This window comes from Amborella trichopoda, chromosome 11 (assembly GCF_054954075.1).
Source record: "Amborella trichopoda isolate Santa Cruz 75 chromosome 11, AtrichopodaSantaCruz75HAP2 v2.0, whole genome shotgun sequence".
In the NCBI taxonomy this organism is placed as follows: Eukaryota; Viridiplantae; Streptophyta; class Magnoliopsida; order Amborellales; family Amborellaceae; genus Amborella; species Amborella trichopoda.
Window position 1 is genome coordinate 17,561,513 of NC_142346.1, and position 7,394 is coordinate 17,568,906.

At 34.0% G+C, this 7,394-nt stretch overlaps 1 long non-coding RNA gene across 1 annotated transcript; it reads left to right on the forward strand.

Annotated features, from left to right (window-relative positions):
• The first annotated feature begins 3,084 nt into the window (after window positions 1-3,084).
• LOC148779785 (uncharacterized) lies at window positions 3,085-5,433 on the forward strand. Its single transcript, XR_016044606.1, has 2 exons — window positions 3,085-3,151; window positions 3,720-5,433. It is a non-coding gene; the product is annotated as an uncharacterized LOC148779785 (long non-coding RNA).
• The last annotated feature ends 1,961 nt before the right edge of the window (window positions 5,434-7,394 follow it).

Sequence of the window (7,394 nt, forward strand, 5' to 3'; positions counted from 1 at the left end):
TGGAGAGATAGTTGGTGTGCCTTCTGGCCATGTGACGTTAGGATGAAATTTAAATGTTTGCTTCATCTTTGACATTCACCTGCCCCTCGATGGACATGGAACACCAGAGTGTCTACTTCTTTGCCACTCGCCTGTCCCTTGAAGAACAGGGAGTGCCAAAGAGGGGCCACTGCAGACATCCCATTTTAAAACTGGTGAATTCTACAGTTTCTGAACCCTTAGGACCACATTATCCTAGTAAACCCAAAATCCATAGTTCACATAGCCTACCCTGTGACCTGAAACCAGTACGCCTGCTCGAAACCAGTCTGCCTGTTTTGACCCATATTTATGTAAATGACCTGTTTTACCAAAAGAATATTTAAAAATAGTAAAAACATACATTTTGGCCCAAATATTTTCTGGTAGCTTCACAAGCGGCTGAGGAACGTACTTAAAAATAAAAATCTAAATTTGGAGAATTTTTTCGCTGGGCAACACAGCCCATGTCGCCTGGCCTGGACTGGGTGACACGCCCAGTGTCGCCCAGACCATTTTTCCCCCAAATCATTTTTTTTCAAATTTTGTGACCTTTTTTTCCTTTTTTATGGAGAACATTATGCGTGTCGCCCCGGCGACACGGCCCGTGTCACCCAAATCTGTGACCCACAAAAGTTTGACCTTTTGACCAGGGATTTCCTTGTTACACATTCTTATCATTCCCAAAGAGATTTTGCCCCCCTTTTAGCATCTTTTCGGGACCATTTGGAGAGGGATCGAGAGAGAAACGAGAGACTTCAGAGAGATAGAACCCTAGGAGAGAGAAAAACCCTAGGAAATAGAGAGAGATAGGGATCAAAAACCCTACAAAGAAAGTAAAATATAGAAGAGATAGAGATGAAAAACCTGAGTGAACGACAGGAGAGAAAACCCTGGAAATTACGTCAGGGAGCCTAAGCCTCCTGAGAGAAACCTCAAATCTATCCTTAGGACAGAACTCACACCGAAGAGATTGGCAGATAGACATCTAACTCAAAGAGACAAGAGAGGACCGGTTCTTATACGCGCAAGCCCCAAAAGGCTCAGGAGTCCCGGGCCATCCGGCTCGGTTCGGTACTGTGACAACTAAAATTTTCTTTTAAATTAGAAAATAATAATAATAATAAATAATGATGGTAATAATAGAAAATAGCAAATAAATATGTATGTATGATAAATATAATGAAATTTGAAAATAAAATATAAAGTACAGACCATGATGTTAAAAGTATGCCAAGGGACCATGCCTTTTATTCCATACGATTTTTGCATCAAAAAATTTAAGAAAAATAATAAAATAATACACAAATGGGGTGTCCATCATTAGTGTAAAGTGGCATAAAGGAATGATAGGTGGCATAAAAAGAATGAAAGGTGGCACAAAAGACATGAGGTGGCTTAAAAATTAAAAATAAAATAAAATAAAAAGGGATACATGGTTGAACATGTGTCACAAGGAAAAGTGTTCTCCCGCATTCTATAAGGGCCTCATCCCCCTCATGAGCTAATCATCAAGCTCATCAAGTTTGATGTTTCTTTCTCCATGTAAGTCATCTCTCTCTATGTACGTCTTCCCTCTCTCTTCTCAATCATTTTTCTTTCCCTCCTCATGTATTAATGATAATCTTATGATATTCTCATAATAACAATACTATTATTACTGTTTTGTCTCTCTCTATTTCATTTTCATTCTCTTTTCAATGACATTAAAATCATTACCTCATAATTCTCATTATTTATTAGTTTCTTTTATTCTTTCAGTCTCTTCTCCTCTCATATTCTTAAACGAATTTCAAAATCTCTCTCTCTTCCTCTTATTCTTTTTATTATTATTACTCTCTCATAATCATTATTTTCTCTTCCCCTCTCATGATATTAATAAAGATGGTATCATTACTCTCTTTAATTATGTTATCATCACCTCATAATACTATATTATCTATTCTCTCTCTCTCCCTCTTATTCTTTTTATTATTGCTCTTTCATAATCATTATTTTCTCTTCCCCTCTCATGATATTAATAATGATGGTATCATTACTCTCTCTAATTATGTTATCATCACCTCATAATACTATATTATCTATTCTCTCACTCCCTCTTATTCTTTTTATTATTATTACTCTCTCATAATCATTATTTTCTCTTCCCCTCTCATGATATTAATAATGATGATATCATTACTCTCTCTAATTATGTTATCATCACCTCATAATACTATACTATCTATTCTCTCTCTCTCCCTCTTATTCTTTTTATTATTGCTCTTTCATAATCATTATTTTCTCTTCCCCTCTCATGATATTAATAATGATGGTATCATTACTCTCTCTAATTATGTTATCATCACTTCATAATACTATATTATCTATTCTCTCACTCCCTCTTATTCTTTTTATTATTATTACTCTCTCATAATCATTATTTTCTCTTCCCCTCTCATGATATTAATAATGATGATATCATTACTCTCTCTAATTATGTTATCATCACCTCATAATACTATATTATCTCTCTCTATCCCTCTCATATAAATAATATAGTTAAACGGATTTTATTTTTCTCTCTTCCCCTCTCATAATATTAATTATAGGATCATTAGTCTCTTTAATAATATTCATATTATCAATCATTACTTTATAATATTTTATTTATTTGTTTCTCATTCTCTCTCTATCTTCTCCTCTCATATAAAACAAATTTTTATACTCACCCCTCTCTCTCTTCCATTCTCATATTAATATAATAATATCCTTATTCAACTAAATTATAATAATTTTATTAAAGATAATATAAAATTGTGATGATGTAGAGACTATGTCTTATAAATTAGAGTATGAATAAAATGAAAGATAATATCACAATTTTATACAATAATAATAATAATAATTTAAAACCATACCTTGTCCTTATATTTTTGATATATTCATAACTACAATATTCCCACAAAAATGACATTATTCCATAAAAATAGTATTAATAGAATTTTGATTCTATTACCTTTATGAACATATTTTATATATATACTCCTTCTTTCTATATAAACTCATTAATCTATTTTTCCATACCTGTAGCCGAAAGCCAGTAATTTAAATTTTGCTCTAGCAATAGTAGCACATCTCGTGACATATAAAGGTAAGTGACATCATCCTCCTCAAAAATAATCTGTTTTTAAATAGTGATATTTCAGTCCATCATCTTTATTTTATAAATTTTATGCGTAAGTGACCTCAATGCCTTGAAAAATAATCTTTTTAGTAAAATTGTGAAATTTCCTTCTATTGTTTATGAATATTTAGACATTTTAAAATTAGTGTCCAAATGACATCCTCATTATTCGAAAAACTAATATTTCTGCACTTGATTGTAGCATTGCTTGTGAAATGATTATTTGCAAATTGGCATTTTTATAAATTGTGATAATTCCGTATTTAATTTTGGATTCCCATAAGGGTTCTTCTATTGATACTAAAATGTTGTCAGGTTAAATTTCAAGAATGTCCTTTATAATGGCTACCTTTCATAAATTATTGCCAAAATATTTGATTGGTTACTTACAGATATTTCAATGAAAATGATTGTTTAACTTACTTCAAGCGAATTCCTATTAATGATTTCAATGATACTTTGCATATATAATGTTCATGTTTTCTGAGGTTAAAAGAAATTCAGAGATAATTTAAGTATATTTGGACCCATCCAGGACACTGGTGGGGTATTTGGACTCAACCGGTACACCGGTGAGGTATGATTGGACCTGCAGGTATTATTTTGGGCCCATCCAAGATGCTGGTGGGATATTTGGACTCATCCGGGATGCCGGTGAGGTATGATCGGACTCACAGGGATTGTTTGGACCTATCTGGTTATGTCGATAGGGATTGTTTGGACTCATACGGTACGCTGGTGAGGTATGATTGGACCTGCTGGGATTATTTGGACCTATCCAGAACGTTGGTGGGCATATAGGTGACCTATTTGGGACGCCAGTAGGGTATTTTATGAAATCTTTTGAATGATGCATTTATGTTAAAATGTTGATATGCATTTCCATCATTTGGATTATGTTTAAATGTGTAGTTGTGAAAGAGAAATTGTTCTCCCTAAATGCTTTTGCTCGCATCATTGTTTTTAATAGACTTTCCCTTTGAAAGTGTTTATATCTTCCAACTATGATTATTTTTAGGACCATGATGATCATTTGTTGAGTAGTCCAGCTCATCAAACTGTTATGAATCCTTTTCAGAGTAATGACAGTCTTATCATGCAGTAGGAGTGGCTTGGGAGAAATGATAATCAAGATCAAATATTTTTGTAACTTTTGGTTCTATCAAAATTGTAAAGTCTTCATGTTGACATAAGTTGAAAATGTACTTTGTACAGTTGGAAACTTTTGTATAGACTTTCCTGTTAATATTTGTTATGAGTAGACTTTGTACAAACTCTTAAAAATGGAAAAATATATAGCCTTCATGTTAATACCAGTTGTGAGCCGACTTTGTATAGATTAAAATTACATTATTTGATGCAATATAAATATACAAGTAGGAATTTTAAATTTGTTATATATATAGATAGTATAAAAATAGCATATCGCACCTCAAGAGTGTTAATGAGCTTGGGGTGCCTCAAGAGTGTTAGTGGACTTGGGGTGTGACAATTTTGGTATCAAAGCAATAGGTTTAGGATTCTTAGGAAACCTGAGAGTGAATTCTCTAAGTGTACTTATTGTTTGTACAGATAACTACGATGTCAAGACCTCGTGCGGCTGGAGTTAACATGGAAGGAATTCATAGAGCTTTAGAAAATATGGTTGCCCTTGTGCAACATCAAATGGAGATTAACAATTCACCAAGACAGCCAGTTGCATGAAATGGGGGGTGTAGTATCGAACAATTTAAGAAATTAAACCCACCTTCCTTTAAGGGTGCTGCGGATCCACTAGAAGCTGAGGGATAGATTATTCAATTTGAAAAAATATTTGAAGTGATAGAATATCCAGATGATAAGAGAGTCACCTTAGTAGTCTTTATGTTGAAAGGTGAAGCTGAACATTGGTGGCGGATGGTAAAAAGAGTACTAGCCTTGGAAAATAAACTCTCGACTTGGGAAGCATTTTGAGAGACATTAAATGAGAAGTACTTCCCATATTTTATTCGAGATAAAAAAGAAATGGAATTTCTTGAATTAGTTCAAAGAAACAAGATGGTAGCACAATATGAGGCCAAGTTTACTGAATTGGCTAGGTTTGTCCCACATATGGTCAACAATGAAGTAAAAATTTTGAAAGGGGCCTCAGACCAGCCATTAGAAGCAGATTATCAGTCTTAAAATTAAGAACTTATGCTAAAATAGTGGATCGAGCTCAAATTGTTGAGAAGGATTGCGAAGATTATCAAAAAAGGAAAAACCAAAAACGTCAGGCTAGACCCAATAATCGACAACAATTTGAAAGGATAAACAAAAGACCAAGGCCGAACCATTTCAAGTCCCACCAGAGCCTTGTAAGAGATGTGGAAAAAAAAAAGGGTTGACACCCTATTACTGGGGAATCGGAGCTTGTTTCTAATGTGGGAAGCTGAGACACAAGATGAAAGATTGTCCAGCCTAAAAAATGCAACACCATGCGAAGCCTGTGAAGCAGCCCAAAAACCCCAGACAAAGGGGAGAGTATTCGCAATTACCCAAAAAGACGCTCAGGCCGCGATGATTTAAGGTACTCTTACTATCTTCCAAAAGTTAGCTCATATTCCGATTGATCATGGATCTACTCATTCATATGCTTTCCACGTAAAGGTAGAACCAGAACAATTGGAATACATTTTAGAGGTAGCTACACCTTCAGGGGATTCAATTGATACCAATTTAATATACAAATCTTGTGTAAGAATGATAGAAGAAAAGGAACTATTGGTGGATTTAATACTCTTAGAAATACAATATTTTGATGTAATTTTAAGCATGGATTGGCTCTCGGCTTACCATGCAAGTGTTGATTTTGTATACCAAATCAACCAGTATTTTACCTTGAGGGTATCAAAGAAGCCTCCCTACCATATTTAGTCTCCTCCATTCAGGCTAATCGCCTTCTTCAAAAATGGTGTCAAGGATTTCTTGCCTATGTTATGGAAGATAAAAAGGAAAAGATAAACTTGAATGCCATTCTAGTTGTTCCGAAATTTTTTGACGTATTTCCTAAGGAATTGCCAGGATTACCCCTTGGCAGGGAAATCGAATTCTTCATTGAGTTACTTCACGGAACAGCCCCAATTTCCAAAGCTCCTTGCCGAATGGCACATGTAGAACTTAAGGAACTTAAACAACAACTTGAAGAATTATTAGATAAAGGTTCTATTAGACCCAGTGTGTCACCTTGAGGTGCTCCAATATTGTTTGTTAAAAAGAAAGATGGATCCATGAGGTTGTGCATTGATTATGGACAGATAAATCAGGTGACAGTGAAAAATAAGTATCTACTACCTAGAATTGATGATTTATTTGATCAGTTACAAGGATCACATATATTTTCAAAAATTGATCTCAGATTTGGATACCATCAGCTTAAGATGTTCTCAAGACAGCTTTTAGGACAAGATATGGACATTATGAATTCTTAGTTATGCCTTTTGGATTAACTAATGCATCGGCTGCATTTATGAATTGATGAATCGAGTCTTTAAGCCCTTTCTAGATAAGTTTATTTTGGTATTCGACGATGATATTCTAATCTATTCCAAGGATCTGGAGGAACATAAGCAACATGTTAGATTAGTATAGCAATTATTAAGGGAAAAGAAGTTGTATGTCAAACTAAGTAAATGTGAATTTTGGCTAGAGCAAGTAACATTTTTAGGACATGTCATATCAAAGGAAGGTTTATCAGTTGATCCTTCAAAGATTGAAACCGTTATTAATTGAAAACAACCAAGAAATATGACTGAAGTTTGAAGTTTTTTGGGATTGACAAGATATTACAGAAGATTAGTCAAAGGATTTTCTCGAATTGCAGCCCCATTAACAAAAAAATGTCAAATTTGAATGGACAAAAGAATGTGATGAGAGTTTTCAAGAACTAAAAACTTGATTGACTTTAGCACTTATCCTAACTATTCCTGAGGGGAGTGGAGGATTTGTGATTTATAGTGATGCTTCACATAAAGGCTTGGGTTGTGTATTAATGCATTATGGAAAGGTAGTGGCATATGCATCCAGACAATTAAACGAATATGAGAAGAAGTATCCAATTCATGACTTGGAGTTGGCTGCAATAGTATTTGCATTAAAAATTTGGAGGCATTATCTGTATGGTGAGAAATTTGAAATATATACAGATCATAAGGGTATGAAATATCTCTTTTCCCATAAAGATTTAAATATG